This window comes from Podarcis filfolensis, assembly GCF_964270895.1.
Source record: "Podarcis filfolensis genome assembly, chromosome: 11".
Lineage (NCBI taxonomy): Eukaryota > Metazoa > Chordata > Lepidosauria > Squamata > Lacertidae > Podarcis > Podarcis filfolensis.
This window is the reverse complement of record NC_139613.1, coordinates 12,812,556-12,833,079: the sequence shown is the minus strand read 5'-3', so window position 1 is coordinate 12,833,079 and position 20,524 is coordinate 12,812,556. Positions and strand designations below refer to the sequence as shown.

At 43.1% G+C, this 20,524-nt stretch overlaps 1 protein-coding gene across 2 annotated transcripts in view; it reads right to left on the bottom strand.

The window, feature by feature from the left end:
* RAB27B (RAB27B, member RAS oncogene family) overlaps window positions 1-20,524 on the bottom strand; it is a 117,876-nt gene that overhangs the window by 51,320 nt on the left and 46,032 nt on the right. For both annotated transcript variants that reach the window (XM_083575926.1, XM_083575927.1), the window contains exon 3: window positions 14,028-14,114. The gene's annotated coding sequence lies outside the window, so the exon portion shown is untranslated. The remainder of the gene's footprint in view (window positions 1-14,027; window positions 14,115-20,524) is intronic.

The window sequence follows — 20,524 nt, the reverse complement described above, 5'->3', positions numbered from 1 at the left end:
CTAGATGACCTTTGGATTCCGTCTGTCCCAGTGATTTTTATTTAATATTTTTTTCCATCTCCCTCTGTAGATGAAAGTGTTTGGAATCGCGCACACCTGAGTGCTTTCCCTTTTTAAGGCAGATGGCCTGGATAAAGATAAAAGGCAGGATTGAAAAGGATTAATTAGCATCTACCAGAGAGGAATGCAAAAGAGGGAAAATAGTTCATTAATATTCATTCATGTTTAAATGCGCACTTCCATTCCACCCTATTTGTGCCTCTGGCAGAGCAGCATTTCCACAAACAGTCTGACTGACGAGGGATTTGCCACTCAAAGTCTCTGGGAGAGGGATGTGAATATTCATAAATGGTACTGAAGAAAAGTAACACTTTAATCTACCACAGATTAAGTTAGGAGTGAATCTGCCACATAAATGAAAACTGTGGGTGTGTATGCACGCACACACACACACACACACACACACACACAGGAAAAAGAAATATCAGGATACAACGAACTCTTAAATACTGAACTCTGAACCCCATATCTTGAAAACAGGACAAATCTGTATGTGAGGGTGTGGATATTCATGTATCCTTACATTTATTTCCCACCTTTCTTCAAAGAAGCTTAGGTAAGGAGTCAGTCTTTCTGCAGACACACAAATGCACCGTTTTATTCTTACTACCCTCTGAGGTAGGTTAGGTTGGAAGACAGTGACAGGCTCAAAATCATCCGTATTTTAAAAGAGATGTTTTAACGCAGAAGTGGAGAATCACTTAAGCCTCTATTTGGGTGCTCAGCTGGAGGAGAGTAGTTCTTGATAGTTTCACCAAACCTCAGAAGTGTGGGGAACGGCAACCTGGGAGAGGGCTTTCTCTGTGGAACTCCCTCGCCCCCATAGGTGCGTGGCAGCACCACCATTATTCACATTTCACCACATGCTGAAGATGCACCACTTTACCATAGCCCTTGACAATCACGACATTTTGTTTTATGGAACCCATCTCTTTTATTTAATTCACACTGTTCTGTTTCGTTTGGAACCAACTTATACATTTCATTTGTTTCTATAATGCGCCCTGGGACCTTACAGTAAGAAATGCTACCTGGAACTCTTAGGCTAAACAATACCACTTGTACAAAGTAGAATAATCTTTCTCCTTTGTTATGACTGAGCATAGGATTTTCATCCTTCTATGTGTCCTGATGAGCATATGAAGTGATTTAGGATGCAACTGGTGAGGGCTGAAGAGGAATTGCTCATTAAAATCCAGATGGCAACGCTATCCGCCGAATGCGATTGTGAAACAAATCTCAAAAAATGAGGTCCGTTCTGTCTGGTTTTTATTTGCCTTTCTTTCTTATAATGAGTCTAATATTTTGTGCACCAAGAGGCCACACTGCCACAATATTAAGTCATTGCATGAAAATACCGAGGCAATCTAGCTGATGACAGATTATGGGAAGAAAAGCGTTTTGTGGTTTAAAATGGAAACAAAGACCTGGCTTCCACGCCTGATGTGCTGCTGTAAAACACAGTGATAGCTGTAAAACAGTAATAACTCTAACTTGCACCCACGTATATGAGACACTTTACATGCACGAGAATTTATGCACTGAGCTTTTTAAACATGAAAGTTTCCATTTGGCTTCACAGATTACTTGTCAGAGGAGTGTCTCTAAGGCATCGGACACCTCCAGCCTCCTCCTCCTCCTCCAATTTCATCAGCTCAGATGCCTCCTCCATGTCCATGGACACTGAAATGTCAGGACCAGCAGGAACAAACCTCGCAGAGCCAACCCATTCAGCCGAGTAGCCTGTTTGACTTCAGCCATGTGTCCTGCTGATAGCTGTGCCTGGCCCATTCTTCAAAAGAAAAGTGCAGGGTTTGTCCCTTGTTGTATCAACATCTGAGCTTCTGCTTAGCAATGTGTCCTGCTTCTTGTGCACCTGCTGAACCTTGTAACCTGTGCTTTGCCTTACGTAGCCATCTGATTTGAGCATGAAAGCCTATGGCGGGGCTAGCGCTTGGAATTCAAGTTCTTCAGCTGGCAGTGAAGACCAGGACATTTTATTATCTGTCAGCAACAAATGCAAAAATTGGAAGGCATTTCGTAAGTCAGGGGTGAGGAACCTCAAGTGAGGAACCATCATGGCTTCTCTATTTGGCCCTCAAATCTCTCCCCACCCCACCCCACCACCCTATGCCCTCCTCATGTGCTTTTGCCTGGCTGGAATGAGTTCTTGAGCCGCAATGTCCTCTAATTTGCATGGAAAGAGGATGGAGGGGTTGTTGAGAAAGACCTTATTCTTGAATGGCTGGAATGTAGTTTACTGTGCAAACCTAAGAGTCATATCTGTCATACCACTCACACTTTGCTTCGAGCCTCACCCACCTCTGGCATGCAAGCCCCAGAAAGTTGTCTATGAAGGAATGTGGCCATTGGGCTCACAGGTTTCCTCACCCCTGTCCTAAGGGTTTCATTGGCCTCATTTCCTGTCCAAGCTTACCCCAGTGCAGTTCATGCTCGGTTTTCAATAGAAATACTGAATGAGATTGAGTGCTGCCATTGACCAGGATGATGTAGGCTGGAGATGATGTTCAATCAAGTATAATACAGATGAGTCATGGTTCTCTTTCCTTCCCTACCCTTCTCTACAATGATAATGTAGGTGGACAATGACTAATGTCAGCAAGAGAAAGCTCATCTAGTCACACTGATTTCAACTCAAATATATCACCTTTCCTTTTCCATAGCCAGTTTAGGATGATTCTTGCTTTCACTTATTCATCCACTGACATTAAGGGGATTTATTTCCAAGTAAATGTGTTTAGGTTGGGGCAGGATATGTCCTTTCTCTTTCTCCCAGCTCCTCTTCAACAAGCTTTTGCTTTCTGCCTGCTCCTAGGCAAGGGGTGAAAACCATTGGAAATGTCCTGAAGGCTTAGATATTCTTCTCCCTTCCCATTTCCCACCGAGGGAAATAAAATAGTATTTCTTTCTTTCCAGAACATCTATGTCATGTGAGCCAAGAAAAATAGACCCCCAAATACGGCCTCTGGGTTTCAAATGGCTCATAGCTTTTTGCAACAGAAATGCATATAAAGGAAACACAACCAGAAGGCTTTTATAAAACAACTTCTTTCCCCCCTCCCGTTTTAAACATTGACCAGCAAACCTTGGTGGCTGGTAGAATGCTCACAGTATTTATAGAGTCCATATGCAGAAGTACAGTCTCTCTGTAGAAACTGTTCCTTGTCCACAAAGTGACCAAACAACTGAAGAGGGTAGCTTATAGATAGGTTCAAGAGTCAATGTAACATAACATAACATAACATAACATAACATAACATAACATAACATAACATAACATAACCAGACTCTGGGCACTTGTAGCTGACCTGTTTGTTGAGCATTCATCCTGATTTACTGGCTTTTTAAAATGAGCATTCCTTTCGAATTGTTTGCAGGGAAGTTTCCAACACAAGTGTTATCCCACACCTTCCGGGGTATTTCCCTGTCACTTTCCTCATTGCAGAAAGTCCAACCTTTTGATAAAGTGAGTTTGTTGTGCAAGACCTCCCCATGAACTATAACTGAGCAACCTGAATTTGCCGGTATGTGATTGAATCCCACCTGAAGCTACTGATAGTCTAGAAGCACCTTCTGTGGGCATTTGGGAAATATCAGTTGGGTGCATTTTGGCTGAATTCAGATTGTATTTTCATATGGCAGCGATGTTTGAAAGTATGCACTTAAATTCACAGAGGTATCCATTCTTTCTACTGACACCTGCCTACCATATTATCCACAGCTTTCATAGAGAAAAAAAAATCCAAGAGACCAACACTCTAGTCATAGCCGTCCACAGCGGGGGGAAGGGGAGCAGTCACCCCCTGGACGAACCATAATCTCCAGATCCCCAGTTTTCATTTAAAAATAGAGTAATTTTTACTCTATTTTTGTTTGTTTCTAGCATATATAGAACCCATTGAATGAGGCAGAACATACAGACACTATTCTTCTATGCTATTCTTCTAATTTTTGTGGGGAAAACTGGCCTGCTTTTGCCTTCAGTATTTTACATGACACGCGCGCCCTAGAAAAATTCCTGCAGGTGCCTGTGACTCTAGTGGCAATCACCTGCAAATCACACATGAGTAGACAGGTGGTTAGAGATACAGAACATAATAAGAGCCCTGTTGGATCAGCTCAAACTTCCAAATACTCCATCATCCCGCTTCCTATGGTAGCCAGTAATCAGATGCCCCAATTCACATAAGAATAGGCCACAAGTGGGATATAGGTATTCATGATAAATTAACATGTGCCATTAAGGTAAGATGGGGAATATGCAGGAGAAATGATTTTGAGGAGATATGGAGGGTGTTTGTAGAATGTGTACTGTTAAAACGGAAAGGGGTCAAACCATTGCAAGAGGTGTTGAAATGTTGGGAGGTGGGATAGTTACAATGGAATGGTCTCTGTGGGGTGGAGTGCACATTTTTATTCTTATTTATTTATGATTATTACTTTGTCAAATAAAAATAAATAAATAAGAATAATGTATCAAATGTAAATAAATGTATAAAATACAGTGGACCCTCCGGATACGAACTTAATTCATTCTGGGGGTCCGTGCACAACCCGAAAAGTCCACAACAAGAGGCGCCGCTTCTGCACACACATGCGGCATGATAGAGCACTTCTGCGCATGCACACGCAGCAAAACCCGGAAGTGTACACTTCCGGGTTTGCCGCATTCGCAACCCGAAAGTTACGTTACCCGAAGGTAACGTAACCCGAGGTACCACTGTATAAATAAACCTTTTTATTCCTTTCCTCTTCCTGTTTCCCAGTTACTGTCAATGTTCAGGGGAACCATAGGAAGCTGGTTGAGGAAAGTAATACCTTACTTATTTGCTTATTTGTTTTTTAAAACCCTTCATTGTTTGCATATGCAAAGACCTCACACAGCTTTGTTCCCGCTTCTAATTGGCCTAAGTAAAAAGGATTAGAGAGGTGAACCTTCAAAATTCAACAGGATTGACACGAATAATGGGTATTAGATAAAGCAGTTTGCGGAGGCTGGTTTGTTTGGCTCTCCCCACGGGAGTCCTTTGTATGCCTAACTGGGTTTCACTGAACCATGTTAATTTTTCAGTTGACACAGGCAGCCACAGATGAATCACTATTTTAATCTTTCAGGAAGATCCCTCAATGCAGCAGCCACAGCTACCTTAAGGAGAAAACCGGTCAGCGTCTCACCACTGATTTGAGTGAGAGGTGAACTGCACACATAAAATGTTGCAGACTGCTTAGGGCAAAGGATAAATATGACTCAAAAATTAAGCGCAGATATTTATATAGTCCCATGCACTTTTCACCCTTCACCTGGGCCCTTCTTGGTAGGTCTGACGGAGGCATATCTGGGCACCCTTGCACAAGGAGATGTATCAGAGCCCCTGAAGCTGGAAGAGACCATGGACCAGAAAGTGAAAAAGTTTGCTTTTTGTCACCTTTTGTGCTCCGTCAGTGACTTCCTCCTCAGCATCAGGCTCTGCCCCTCCTCCCTCTCCTTTTCGCCTTCCATTGGTTCATCTGCCCTCCTCCCTCAACATTGTACAAAGGAAGTTGCATGGATCTTCAGCTGCTTCGTGCATGACTAGAACAATGGCATTCCAATCACAGCAGTGGAGGTGCTCTTCTCCTCTTCTCTCACATTACGCTACCCACACAATTGGGCAAACCATATGAATAGTTCCTTCCAAGAATTTAAGTATCTTACGATCATGTAAACCGGCTGAAAATGGGAACGATCCAGGGCCATCTATGCGTCTCTCTTTGCACTGGGCTCTCATAGTTCACTTTACAGGGCAGGTCCGGATTTAGGTTTGCTGAGGCCCTAAGCTACTGAAGGTAAAGCTAAAGGGACCCCTGACTGTTAGGTCCAGTCGCGGACAACACTGGGGTTGCGGCGCTCATCTCGCTTTACTGGCCAAGGGAACCGGCGAACAGCCAGCATGACTAAGCCGCTTCTGGCGAACCAGAGCAGCACATGGAAATGCCATTTATCTTCCTGCCGGAGCAGTACCTTATCTACTTGCACTTTGACGTGCTTTCGAACTGATAGGTTGGCAGGAGCAGGGACTGAGCAATGGGAGCTCACCCTGTCGCAGGGATTCGAACTGCCGAACTTCTGATTGGCAAGCCCTAGGCTCTGTGGTTTAACCCACAACACCACCTTTATATGTCCAGCTGTCCTTTGTCAACAACAAATTGTCGCTGTTTTTTGTGTTGAATATATGCTATATGGTAATTTATGGACCTAATAGGTATCTAAAGCCATTTGCACATAACAAAATGTTTATTATCTTATATTTTGGAAATGTACATCCAGTTTTTTCCTTTAAATTTTTTTGGGGGGCCCCAAAAGAGTGCGGAGTTGTCTAATGGAAACGGAATCTTAAGAGTACCCTACTGTTCTGATCATATGGATTTGTATTTCTCGGGTTTGCAATGTATTTTGGGGCCAGCTCACATATGCAAGGTCATCACTCATGCTCCAAGTGATGATTTGCATGTGTGATGTGCCATCACAGATTAATCAGCATAAACTTTCACCTCTCATTCCCTCAAGCACCATACTTTCCAACAGAGCCAGGGTGTACACATTTGGCTGAGAGCATTTAGTAATCAAATGAAGAGTAATCAGTGTGGGGATGCTAAGGTCATCTGGAGCTAAAAATAGGCTTTTACCTTTGCAGAGCAGCAGGGCCAGTTTGGAAATGTTCTCTCTGTGTTCGGTACAAATGGAACCTTTTCACTCTCGAGCACAAACAGACCTTTTCTTGAACCCTGAAAAACCTGGCTCTGCAAATTTGCAGCGAAAGCAGGCTATGAATGGAGTCAATTGGCCAGTTCCTGTGACAACATAAACACCCCTCCCCAGAGAAGCTTCTCCTCTGCTTGAATGAATGTATTAACAAATCAAATTACATGTAGAGCTTTAAACTTTTTTAAAAAATATAGACAATCTGCCTGAATTATAGGGGGAGGGGCAAGATTTACCATTGATCGAAAGTTCAAGTTGGTAGATTGTAAATCTGTCATATGGATGGCAAAGCCAAGAGAAAAGCTGACACACATCGTAGGTGAAGAACCTGTTGTGACTTCTTTTTAAATATTATGTACACCTCCACCCTTAGTAAGGGGTAAGTCCAATGAGGCCAGTGGGACTTCTTTCAGTAAACACGCTTAGGATCAGGCTACAACTGATGGCCGTCCATGCAGGAAGTCTTTAATACTTTTTCTTAACCTACGTAAATCTCCATGTATACATCATCCAGAAATCCCCGCAGTAACAGCATAAACTGTGCTTAGCAGTGCCTTTGATTGTGCAAGTATTCCTCTGTCTAGACACTCTAAGGCAGGTCTGTATTTTTTTTAAGAAAATAATGTAATATGCAGTTACAGCATTATGTGACTAGAGAAGAAATAGCTTGCTGGGTCTACAAACTGATCTCAGCATTGTAATAATAATAATAATAATAATAATAATAATAATAATAATATGCCATGGAGTTTACATTCTGAGGTAAAACTAATTCAACATTTTAAAAAAGTAACATTTTAAAGGTTGTTTTTTTAAAAAATATATACTTATTTATTTTATTTTGATTTCAGCATCTTTTTTAGGGCAACTGAAATGAAAATGCTGAGGAAGTTACCAAACAAAATGGCACAAGTCATCATACTGTGCTTTGGCAAATAGTAATTTTCTTTTTGCTCTAGCTTTATTATCAGAACTCTCTGACATATTATTGGAGGAAACAGGACTGGAAACATGCGTCTCCCCCCTGGTGTGGGACCTAAAAAAGACAAAATTATATCAGGCAAAAGTTCCATCTAGCCTTTTACCGCTGTTTCTGGCAGTGACCAATACCAGTTTTCATGTGGAAAAATAAGTGCTCAGGGCGGCGAGTCCTTTTCAACCTCCCAACCCCAATTCCGTTTTAAGTTTCCGTTGTGTCATTTAGACAGGAACCCTGAGGGCAGGGTCTGTCTTCTTTTAACTGATTGTAGGCAAGCTGCTCTCTGTGCCCTTTGGACTTCAGAGAAAGTTAAAAAATGTTCCGAATCAACAAGTAATCAGTAGATTAATCAACTAAATCTTTAGTTGATTGATTGGTGGGAGCAAATTTTAACTGGTAATTGTTGGGTGTTGCATTAGCCAGGGTCTCACACGGTTTCGGAAAGCTGTTCCTTGCTTCCGTCAGGAACACACTCCCTTCTCTGTCATCCTGTCTGACTAGAGAAGACCGGCTCATCATGAAGGAGACTACATAACATTCTCATTTGTCAGAAGGCAGCACCTGCCTTCCTTAGACTTTCCATTCCAAGGTCACCCAGCAGCTGCATGTGGAGGAGCGGGGAATCGAACCCGGTTCACCAGATTACGAGTCCACCGCTCTTAACCACTACACCACACTGGCTTATAAGCCACTGAGAGGACACTGGAATCTTGTAACCTGTCTTTAGCTCCACCATTACCTCTCTGATTAGGGACAGAGGAAGCTGTGATACCACTGGCCTATCTAGCTCTGTATTGTCTACACAGACTGGAAGCAGCTGTCCAAGGTTTCAGACCTCTCCCAGCCATACTGGGAGATGCTGGGGACTGAACCTGGGACCTTCTGCAAGCGAAGCATGTGTCTTACTACTGCTGAAGACCTTGGATTCCTCCAAGCTTGCTGCTCCAGTATTCTCTTTTTCAGGGCTCACACTAGGGAAGGTCCATTTGGCTAAATAAGGGCTGGCCGTTTTAGATGATGATGATGATGCCCACATTACTGTGTTTCCCCATCCAACCTCTTATTAAAGACTTCCAATGAAGGAGAGTTCACAACCTCCCGAGGAAGACCTTTCCTCTATAAATAATAATAATTTATACCCCACCCATCTGGCTGGGTTTCCCCAGCCACTCTGGGCAACTCCCAACAGAAGATTAAAAGCATGCTAAAACATCGGACATTAAAAACTTCCTTAAGCAGGGCTGCCTTCAGATGTTTTTTAAAAGTAAGATAGTTTTTCCTTGACATCTGATGCAAGAGCGTTCCACAGGGCAGGTGCCACTACCAAGAAGGCCCTCTGCCTGCTTGCCTGTAACTTCACTTCTCGCAATGAGGGAAGCACCAGAAGACCCTTGGAGCTGGACCTCAGTGCCTGGGCAAGACAATGGGGGTGGAGATGCTCCTTCAGGTACACAGGGCCGAGGCCATTTAGGGCTTTAAAGGTCAGCACCAACACTTTGAATTGTGCTCGGAAACATACTGGGAGCCAATGTAGATATTTGAGGACCGGTGCTATGTGGTCCAGGCGGCAACTCCCAGTCATGTCTAGCTGCTGCATTCTGGATTAGGTGTAGTTTCCAAGTCACTTTCAAAGGTAGCCCCATGTGGCGCGCGGTGGAGCAGTCCAGGCGGGAGATAACCAGAGCACGTACCACTCTGGCGAGACAGTGCATAGGCAAGTAGGGCTCAGCCAGCGTACCACGAGGAGCTAGTAGACAGCTGCCCTGGACACAGAATTGATCTGTGCCTCCATGGACAGTTATGAGTCCAAAATGATTCCCAGGCTGTGCACCTTGTCCTTCAGGGGTACAGCTGCTTTATTCAGAACCAAGGAGTCCCCCACACCTGGCTGCCCCCTGTCCCTGAGAAACAGTACTTCTGCCTTGTCAGGATTCAACCACAATCGGTTGACCGCCATCCCCTCACCAAGAGGCCCTTGATGGGCTACTCATGAGCAAGCAGTCTAGCGGCTTCTCCCCTACAATAGGGCTGAGGCAGAAAAATTATCATTTCAGTGCTGTAATAGAACTTACTGGAGATGTCCTTTGCTTCTAGCGATGGGTGGAAACTTTGGTAGATTAAATTGAAAGCGTCCACACAGTTCCACATTGTGCTCATTGTATTATTGTCTGTTACGTAGCACAGGATGATTTTGTTTTGCAAGCCTGGAGACACAGTATAGTCACTAACTTGTAACAATAGTATGAAGAGCTTTTAGTCACTGTTACGAGCATTAGAGTATTAGAAGTAATAACTCACTGAGGAAGCAAGAGAGATTATAGAGGACAATTACATTTGGGTTTGCATAACAGTGGGTGTTATTCCTTCTAGGCCTGTAAGAATTTCAGTGGCTGCCTGTTTCAACACAACACAGCCAGTATCAAAATTAAGCCTGGAGTTCCCACCTTTTAGGGGCCCTCATCCAAATGGGACATTTTCCACCTAAGGTAGGGCAGTCCAACAGGCAGTGCAAAGGCTGGGGGGTGTCCAGTTTTGCCTCATTCCCTTCCCCATGCGACAAGGCAATGTGCAGCCCACAGGTTCCATACCAAGGTACTCTTATGGCCCACTTGGTATGAAAAGTTGGGCTGCCCTGACATAAGGCTTCCTGTTAGGGCTGCCATAAGACACATCCGAGAATCGCTCAGAAAAATGGCGTCCAGGTGGATTTTTGCTGAATCAGCAAAATGTCTGGGGAAACCTGGACGTATGGCAAGAAGTTGGGCTTTTTTATATATTAAAAAATCTTTAAAAAGAAAAGAAAAGCAGCAAAATGAAGCTTAACAACTCTGTCCGGTTTTTCACTTTTCAGAATATGGCCACCCTACCTCCTCTGGAATTGTGGGGCAGAAGATACTTAATCAAGGCGTTCCTGAGAATCTCCATTTTGAAACCTCTATGGGTTTAAAATTGGGGCAATTTAACAGGAGACATGAAGGGACAGCTGTTAAACAGCTGTTGGTTTGTCATGTGGGCTGCCAGCAAACATTACTACTGCCCATGCACAAAAACACCACGTGCTCCCTGCACACGATTCTCAGTGTTGGAAGAAGCATCTACTGACCATGTCTATGCACTCAGAAATACACATTTAAACCTGAATTTTCATGTAGAATTTGTTTAAAGCACAGATAGATTTGGAAAGGGCATGAACAGACTTATGAAAGAAAGCGTGTGAAAGTAACACAGACCTAAAATAGATTGACCCACCCTACTTCTCAAGAGGAAAGATTGATAAAGAACTGTGATGTTTCTGTAGTATCTACAAATATAGAAACAGGGAGCAGCAAACTGGGATTTTTAACATTAGCTTTATTTCACAAGGTGTACATACTGCTTAATCTCAATGCACTTGCCAAATAATGCACAAACCAAAAAAGGAGCTATCCTTTGAAATTTGCACTTATCTGAAGTTTGCAATGCAAGTTTGCAATGCAATTAAAACTGCACAAATCTTGAATCAGCCACCAGGTACCCTACCACAAAAACATTGGACGACCAACCCCAATCAATTTGGGAAGGAAAGTCTTCACATTTGTGCCTCTGTAAATGCGCAATCCAACATTTTTCAGTAGAGGATGGCCTTATCTGTATATCTATCACATATGATAGAATATCTACATCCCATTTAAACGCTTCTCTGCATTTGTCAACGTACAACAGATGGCACCTTTCTGGGATCATCTGTGTGAGATTAAATTTGAGGGATCCTAGTTTCACCGCTTTACACCTCTCCTGATTCAAATTTGAAAATCTGAGTCTAATTCAAAAGCCACCTGGAAAAGCACCATCAAAGATTTCAAACAATACTCTAGCAAGCAATTTTACTGCGACATGGCAAAACGATTGCACTGTTGCATTGTTACACCGTTGTGAGTGCATAGCAAATGAGTACACGTTTTAATGGCACTCTCATGAATCATTCAGGAGTGGAGTTGCCTGCGATTTACTTTGAGGAGTTCCTGTTTTTAAATAGCTCCAGGGTGGGAAATAAAGAGGCAAGTGTGTAGCAAGCAGGGGCTGTACATGGGCAGGCAAGGAATTTATCCTCTTATGGTTCTGGTATAGTCTTCCTATCTGCTTTTGTTCCTTATGTAGAATTAGAGGAACCATGCAGAAGATACGCGAAGGTATACCAGGGCTGTGTGCATGTATTACTGTACACAAGGTCAGAAAAAGCACAAAAACCTTGTACTCAAGGCAATATTCAGTTTCCGGAAAATTTCAGCTTTCATTAAGTTTTTCTGACAGGGAAATTCTGCCCCTTATGGCTGCAAAAAGATATTTTCAGACATGCACGGATCCTGGCTTTGTACTTAAAGATCTGCACTAGCAGCTTTATCGGCACTAAATTATGCACAGCGAGGATCTAGAAATCTCCCCGTTATCCTTCCAGGCTACAACAGTTGCTGGAAGATAAACAAGACAGGATGCTCATAGAGAAAAGTAGCCCCACCAGATCCAGTTGGCTTAAAATATTGCTCAAAACAAAAATGCCGTGACCTCAAAGTTCCCCTGCTGCTCATATTTCGGGCCTTACCAGCCAGGGGTGCATTCCACCCAGAAAAATATGTGCATGTTCCTCCATGTTCCCATGTTGACTGAGATGTAGTGGTAGACACAAGAAGTGAGAACTTTTCAGTCCTGACTCCATAGCTGTGGAATGGTCCTCCTCAATGAAACCACTCTAACCCCATCATTACATGCATTCTGCCCTGTGGTTAAAACCAAGCTTTGTGGAGAGCTCTCTGCGGAAAGACTGTGTCTATTGTGACTTGTCAGCTACTGCAGTTATAGTGATTTTGCTGTTTTCTGTCTCATTGTGCTATTTTACTGTGTTTTTATGCTATTTGTTTTAAATCTGCTGCTCTTAGCTGCCTCGGGCTCTTGAACAGACAGTTTTAAACCAATAAATACATTTTAACCTAACATAATGTTCACAATCTCCCCAGCACCACCCAACTCAGCTATTCAAATGGACTCAGGTTCTTCATTACATAACAAAACTCCTCTCCCCTTTCAGCATTATGCTAAACAGAGGTGTTTTCATGGTAAAATCAACTGTGATCTGTCAGATTATTTCACTTCCTTTCTAGGATATTTAAAGTGCGAGCCGGTACATGTCTACTTAGAAGTAAGCACCCTTAGTTCAATTAACTTACTCCCAGGTAAATGTGCACAGGTATGTTTTAAATTTTCAGTAAAATTCATGGTGGTCGTCTGAATAGATTTCTGGGTGTCGAGAACTGAAGTTTCAGACAGTGCTCTGAGCATTTCACTGTATCACTAGCAAAATCCCTAGGACCCAAACTCTGAAATTTGAAATAAGTGAGTACCGTATTTTTCGCTCCATAGGGCGCACCGGATCATAGGGCACACCTAGTTTTTAGGGGGGAAATAAAGAATTTTTTTTTATTTCCCCCAGCCCCAAAGAGCAAAGAAGCCAAGACAGCTTCTGCCAGAGCCGCGTGCAACCTCTCCAGCCAGGAGAGGCTGTGCATGGCTTCGTTTTTAGCCGTGGGGCTGGGGTGGGAGAAGCCCAAGCTTCCCCCGACCCCAGCCCCCAAAACAGGTCCAGGAGTGGTGGCAAGATTGCGTGCAACCTCGCTGCTGCTCCCGGAGCTTGCGGGGCTGGGGACGGTGGAAGCCCGAGCTTCCCCCGAATCCAGCCCCCTGAACAGGCACCGACCCCTCTCGCTCTCCAGGCTTCAGCGAAAGCCTGCATTCACTCCATAAGACGCACACACATTTCCCCTTCGTTTTTGGAGGGAAAAGTGCATCCTATAGAGCAAAAAATACGGTAAGTAAGTAAACAAAGCAGAAATGCACAAAATAAGCATGTTTACATACATTTGCTTAATTTGCACAGGTTGTTGAATCCAGCTCTTAGTGCAGAATTTGGAAACAGCCTTGCACCAGCTCAAAGTGTTTGTCCATCTAGCCTAGTATTGTCTACTCTGACTGGCAACAACTACCCAGGGTCTTAGGCAAAAAAATATATTTCCTGCCAAATGATCACTGTAACTGGAGAAGCCAGGGATTGGAGACTTCTGCATAATGCTCTAGCACTGACCTATGACTACTTCCTAATATCTTAAAGATTAAAGAACAATAATCGTATTGTAAATAAACACAGCCCTAAACGTCACCCTTAATTAAAGCAAAACAAAACATAACTGTTCTTACCTGTGGTGTGACTGTGCGGAATCCTTCAAAGCACGGAAGTGAGGGGAAATGAAATCCTGTTTTCCATCACAGCCTTTTCATGAGAGTCTGTGGGTGTTGGATAGGGGAAAGGACAATGTTAACAGTGAAGCAAACTTTTGTCTCTCAAGGACAGCACATAATACAGGATGTTGATGGAGGTTGGGCGTATAGCCCCATATACCTCATATGAATAAAGACACTGTTTAACAATTCATCCATGTGAAAGAATGCACCTGGCAATGCTTCCAAGGAGCTGAGGCAGATAGTCATGACATAAAATCTGACAAATTGCTGGGTCTAGAAGGCATCCGCTCAAGAGTTCTCAAAGAACTCAAACGCGAACTTGCTGATCTACTACCAGAAACATGTAACTTCTCCCTCAGATTAGCCTCCATAACCTGAGGGCAGGAAAGTAGCCAATTCGACACCAGTTTTTAAAAAGGGATCCAGTGGGGGAATTCTGGAAAATACAGGCTGGTTAGCAAAGCATATGTCCCAGAGACTTGGTGGAAAGCATTGTTAAAGATAAAATAACCAGACATATAGAAGAACAAGCCTTGCGGAAGCACAGCCAGCATGGCTTCTTCAAGGGGGTTCTGCAAGGGAAGTCCTTTCTTATGAACCCATTAAGAGTTTTTTTGAGTGCATCAACAAGCAGGGAGGATTGCCTGGTGCCTTCGTGACATACTTTTTGGCACCAGGTATAAACATTTCTCTGTAATCAACCCTTTGGCTGATTGACATGGCCTTTGAAATGTGTTTGCGGGAGGGGGGGGGTCATTGGTTTGTTTTCGTTTATTATATATTTTGTGTTCTCTTATTATGTTGTAGACTGCCCTGTGATCTTTGGATGAAGGGTGGTATACAACCACCCTTTATTTTAATAAATAAAGATACAAGCAGGGGGGTTTTTCAGCCAGAACTCACCGGAACTGAGTTCCAGCACCTCTTTGGTGCATTCCGGCAACTCTTTAGCGCTGCATTCCTAAATGCTCATGGCTGTGTGTCAGAGGCGGCAGGCATTATGGCAATTGGGGCAGCGCAACAATTGGTGTGGCGGAGTCTGAGGGCAGCGGCATAGGACAATGGGATTTATTCTGCCATTTTGATGACGCTGAAAGTGGCTGTGGGCAGGTGCTCCCCCTAAAAACAAGTTCCGGCACCTCTTTTTCTATTTAAAAAGCCCTGGATATAAGTGTATTTGGACTTCTGAAAAGCTTTCAACAAGGTACCCCACCAAAGAATCCCGAGAAAGCTTAGCAATCGTGGAATAAGAGGAGAGGTCCTCTTGCAGATCAGGAATTGGTTAAGTAGCAGCAAGCAGTGAATAGGAACAAATGGAGATTTCTCCAAATGGAGAGTTATAGAAAGTAGAGTCCCTCAAGGATCAGTATTCTGTGCTTTTTAACTTGTTGATAAACATTCAAGAGTTAGGGATGAGCGACAAGGTGGCCAGGTTTCCTGATGACCCTAGAGTGTTCAGGGTTGTTCAAACGAAAGTGATTGTGAAGAGCTCCAAAACTACCCCTCCAAACTGAGTGAACAGGAGGTGAAATGGCAAATGCAGTTCAATGGAAGTGTGTGTAAAGTGATGCAGGTCAGTGCAAAAAAATAAATACAGTGGTACCTCGGGTTAAGTACTTGATTCGTTCCGGAGGTACGTACTTAACCTGAAACTGTTCTTAACCTGAAGCACCACTTTAGCTAATGGGGCCTCCTGCTGCTGCTGCACCGCCAGAGCACAATTTCTGTTCTCATTCTGAAGCAAAGTTCTTAACCCGAGGTAATATTTCTGGGTTAGCAGAGTCTGTAACCTGAAGCGTATGTAACCTGAGGTACCACTGTAAATGCTAAATTCACATATACGTTCATGGGGTCTGAACTGGCAGTGACTGATCAGGAGCAAGACCTAATAAAATGTTTATCAGGTACCCAATTGATCTAAGAGATTTAGGAGTTGGAGACAAACGACATTTTCAGGGTCACAGGTTTCTCCCCTTCCCTGATGCTGAAGGAGTACCAGGTTGGGCAACGATACAGAAGACAAAACTGGGAGGACCAATAGACTGACTTAACATCCGGTGCCTCCTTCCTATTGGCCATTACTGTTTCTAGCGTTGGGCGGGCTGAACACCATATTGAAGTTTTAGCTGCCATGCCATTATTGCCTGTCCTCCGCCAGTACCACTTCCTGAACAGCTCGTGTGGGAGCAGGTTTATCTGGTGACAGCCTCCTGGAGTTCTGGGGTTCTTCAAGGGGCCAGAGACTTATCTCCCCTTGCAATCTCACAAAAATAGCTAGTGCCTGAAGATTCAGGTATACAGAGGAGGCAGCAAAATACAGTGTCATATTTGCGATATTAGCAATCAGTGTGAACTGTTTTAGAAGAGGATGCAGATATGTCTCAGCTTGGATGTGGAGGAAAGGGGTGGGGAGACCCTGAATGATCCTGTCCTTCTCTTTTAAGGACAAACATTCCAGCTAGAGCTGAAGAGAACATCAGACACTGTCAGAGAGAAAAGGGCATGGCATTAAAGAATCCATGTTAGATATTGCAGTGTTGGGTCGGTGTGCCTTTTTCTAAAGTTAATTCAGCGCCCCCCTCTCTGCCCACGGATAACAATATAGTTTTGCCACCTATTTTCATGTCCAGAGATGCAGGCTATAGAGCTGCATTTTTTTTAAAAAAAGCCTCAAAGTCTACTTAGCTCTTCCCAATTTTCCAGAATCACGGTGAAAGCCTCCCTAGGAGACTTCATACTTCTGATTTTTTTTCTTAGCTTCCATTATTTCTAAATGAACCAATAAGACAGTTTACACAAACAGCAGATCATATGACAGACTATTCTTGGACTGCATTACTCCAGACGACGACTGGGGAAAATTACATTTTTTAAAAAAATCAGAGGGAAATATTGCAACCTAGCCTTCTCCTTGATATTGTAGAGATGTTTTGCTTTTGTTTTTCAGAGGGGACATTCAAACACTCAGCTGCAGCCTAGGGGCTATAGTCCAGGAATGATTTGATCAGGTTTTTTAAAGGTGTTGTTTTTTGTTGTTGTTTTTTGTATACACTAGGCCTCAATAAAATCCACTAGTGTAGATTATTAACTTTACAAGTGTATCTGGATACAAGTGCTCTCTTTCTTTTTATTCAGGGTTGTAGTCCAGTTACTGTCAGATCCTGAGATTTATCTCTGATGTCACCATGTCCTAGAGAATAATCAAAAGCTAAAGTTTGGCGAGTCAGATGTCCTGCTGTACGTGTGTTAGGTTATCCAACAGAAATGTGTGAAAATGGCAGCCCTAAGAGAAACTAAGCTGTGCCTGTCAATGCAGTGCCCATTAGCCAGGTTCAAACTGTGTTAGGGCTGCCATACACACGGATTTTCCTGGACATCCCCGGGATTTCTAAGGTAGAATTGACATCTGGGGGGAATTTCTGAAAGGTGGTGCTTATCTTAGGCAAGCCAATCGAAAATTGCATTTTTTTGTGTTGGGGGAGGGGGAGCTCAAGGAGTCTGTCTTAAAAAAGCTCAAGAATCCCAAACTGTGTTGATGCTGGCAACCAATGCCTTCAGTGATTAAATGGGTACATTGTTTGGAGCTATTTGATGGTAAAGGAAAAAAGTAAAGGACCCCTGGATGGTTAAGTCCAGTCAAAGGCGACTATGGGATTGCAGCACTCATCTCTCTTTCAGGCCAAGGGAGCTGGCGTTTGTCCACAGACAGCTTTCCGGGTCATGCGGCCAGCATGACTAAACTAAACCGCTTCTGGCACAACGGAACACTGTGATGGAAACCAGAGCACATGGAAATGCCGTTTACCACTTCCGGGGTGGCGCCATCGGCAATGGCGGACTCCCTCTGAACTGGAGGGACCAGCTCCGCGCGAAACGGGTCGTTTCCGCTACGGCGAAGCGGGGACCCTTTAAAAAATTACAGGCGGATGAAGCCTGTGACCATGGGACTCGGCGGGCACCTTTAGCGCCCCCCAACCCACAAAGGAACCCATTGACGGGCTCCGAAGTGAAGAGGGGGAAGTGGCGCGGTGCTGTGAGTCTACTGCTTTTTCCGTGGAGCGAAGCCGCATAGCCGTTGCTGGAGAGCGCTGCCTTTTTCCTGGGACAATTTGGCATCTAAAGAATCACCCGTGAGTACTTAAAACTTGAACAATTGGACTTTAAATAAGGACTGGCCAGTAGAGAGGAATTGGATTTAAAATTTACTTCAATTTGGTACTGAAACGGGAAGGTCTAAAGAGGAAGTCAGCCTTCCGTTTCTTTGTAGTCAGAATAAAGCAAAGACAACGTAAACTAGAGCTTAGAAAATTACTTTTAAAGGATTGGCTTTCATCATTTAAAATCGTGGAACCCCCCCTTCGGTAGCAGGAGAAGAAGGGGGATCTCTTTTTGGACTGTTTAAACCTGCAGAAGTGAGTTTAAAGTAAAGTAACTTTCCACCGTCCTGATCCTGGAGCAGAGTGTCAGGACTGACGTTTGAAGCTCATTGACCAGAGACAAATGTTTTTGACAGACAGCTAAAAGAAAAGTAACATAGTGACTCCATTGTTTCCTTTCGCATTTCAAAGGAACAAATATTGACTGAATATCTTAAAAAAGAAACTTTGTTGCTATTGTTCTTAAAAGAAAGAATAAGCAGAAGTTTTCTCCCTAGAGGGAGACTGTGAAATTGTAACCAACTTCAGGAGCTTGCAGCTGTTACAGATTACAATCGTGGGAAAGGACTTGTGACCTTGTAGGACAATGTTTTCAGAAGCTCTGTTGGGTGCTTTCTGTAAAATAAATGCCCTATTGGATCAGTTAAGCCAGAAGACGGATTTGATGACTAATGCGGCCAGAAATTTTGAACAGGCAGTAGGAAACTACATGGAGCCTACCCAGGAACTAAAACAGGAGTGTGCTATGACAGCACAGATGAGAGAAGAGGATACTGCTCAATCCTGGGTACCAGAAATGGAGGGAGTTGCGGCCCTGCAGAATCATGAGCCTTTGGATTTGATAAATGAATTTGGAAAAAACCAGATTTGGAAAGATAAAGTTTGGTTTGGTTTGGAAATGGGGGGTTGGACTGACCCTCCCATGCAGGGATGTTTGGACTTTCTGAGTCTGGTAATGGGCCGTCAGATGTTTGGAGCTGTGGGGGCTCTTAATTTTGGAGGGAATCTGAAACAGGTGTTTAAATATCACATGGAGTTTAGTCTGGACTATGGAAATGGGGCTGATCTGCTGAAAAGGGTCAAAAACATTACTAAGCTGGAGTTCCCACGAGTGAAAGGAAAATATGAAGAAGAGTCGTGGAAGGGACATGGAAGAGACTTGAGGGCCTCGGATATAAGGATACCAGGTTAATGCGCTAGATTAATGGGACAAAAAGGACTGACAAAATCCAGGACCAGGAGGAAGGGACGCTGGATGAAGATTGGATTATTTTACTTTTTTTTTCTTTTATCATTAGGACTGTTTTAAAATAATTGATGAATGTTAGAAAAATGTTGAAATGGAACTACTTGGTCTAGTAAAAATGTTTAAAGAATTAGGTTAATGATATGGTTATGAGAAGTTGGTAAAAATAAGATTTAAGTTTTAAGTTTTAAGGTTTGCTATAAGACAAGATGAAAATAGATTAAGATAATGTAAGGACAAAATATTATGAACTATGGAAAGGATTTGCTGTGATAATTATTAACCAGGATACAAGAAAGGGGAGGAGGAGGAGGTCAAAGAAAGAAGGTAAGGAAAGTTAAAAATTTGAGAATGATGGATGTATTTTTTCTTTCTATTTTTCTGTTTTGTCTTTTTTTCTGTTTTTTCTTTTTTATAATTTTAAAAAATCTTTAATAAATATTATTTTTTTAAAAAAGGAAATGCCGTTTACCTTCCCACGGCATCTATTTGATGGACATGTTTGCTTCACATTTTGCAATGAAAGCTGTAAAGAGCTCAGGGGAAACAAATGTCTCCAAAGACAAGGAGAGGTGAGATGGACTGAAAAGCTGTGACTGGCCAATGTGTGGTGTATGTTCATCGGATTACAGACACAAGCCTTCTCTTCACACTTTGTGCTGAACCACCATAGCAAACAGCTGTGTACTGGTAGGTAACTTTCTACTGCATAAAGAGTGACTTGTGCAGGGGCGAAGAACCAGTGACCCTCCCAGATGTTGTTGGACTACAACTCCCATCATCCATGCTGGCCGGGGGCTAATGGCAGTAGGAACTCAGCAATATCTGGGAGGGTCACAAGTTTATTAGGTTCATTTGAAGAACATATTCAAGATAGGAATTTCTAACATTTGGCATGAGACAGGTCTAGAAAAGAGGAAGAAATGAAAGCAATCTATATTTATTCACCCTTTAAATTTAGAGATCGCCAGAACGACTTGCTGTCTCTTTCATATTTTCCTTTCTGGAAATGTTAATGGCGTTTCCAGCAAATATTTCTAACAGACTTT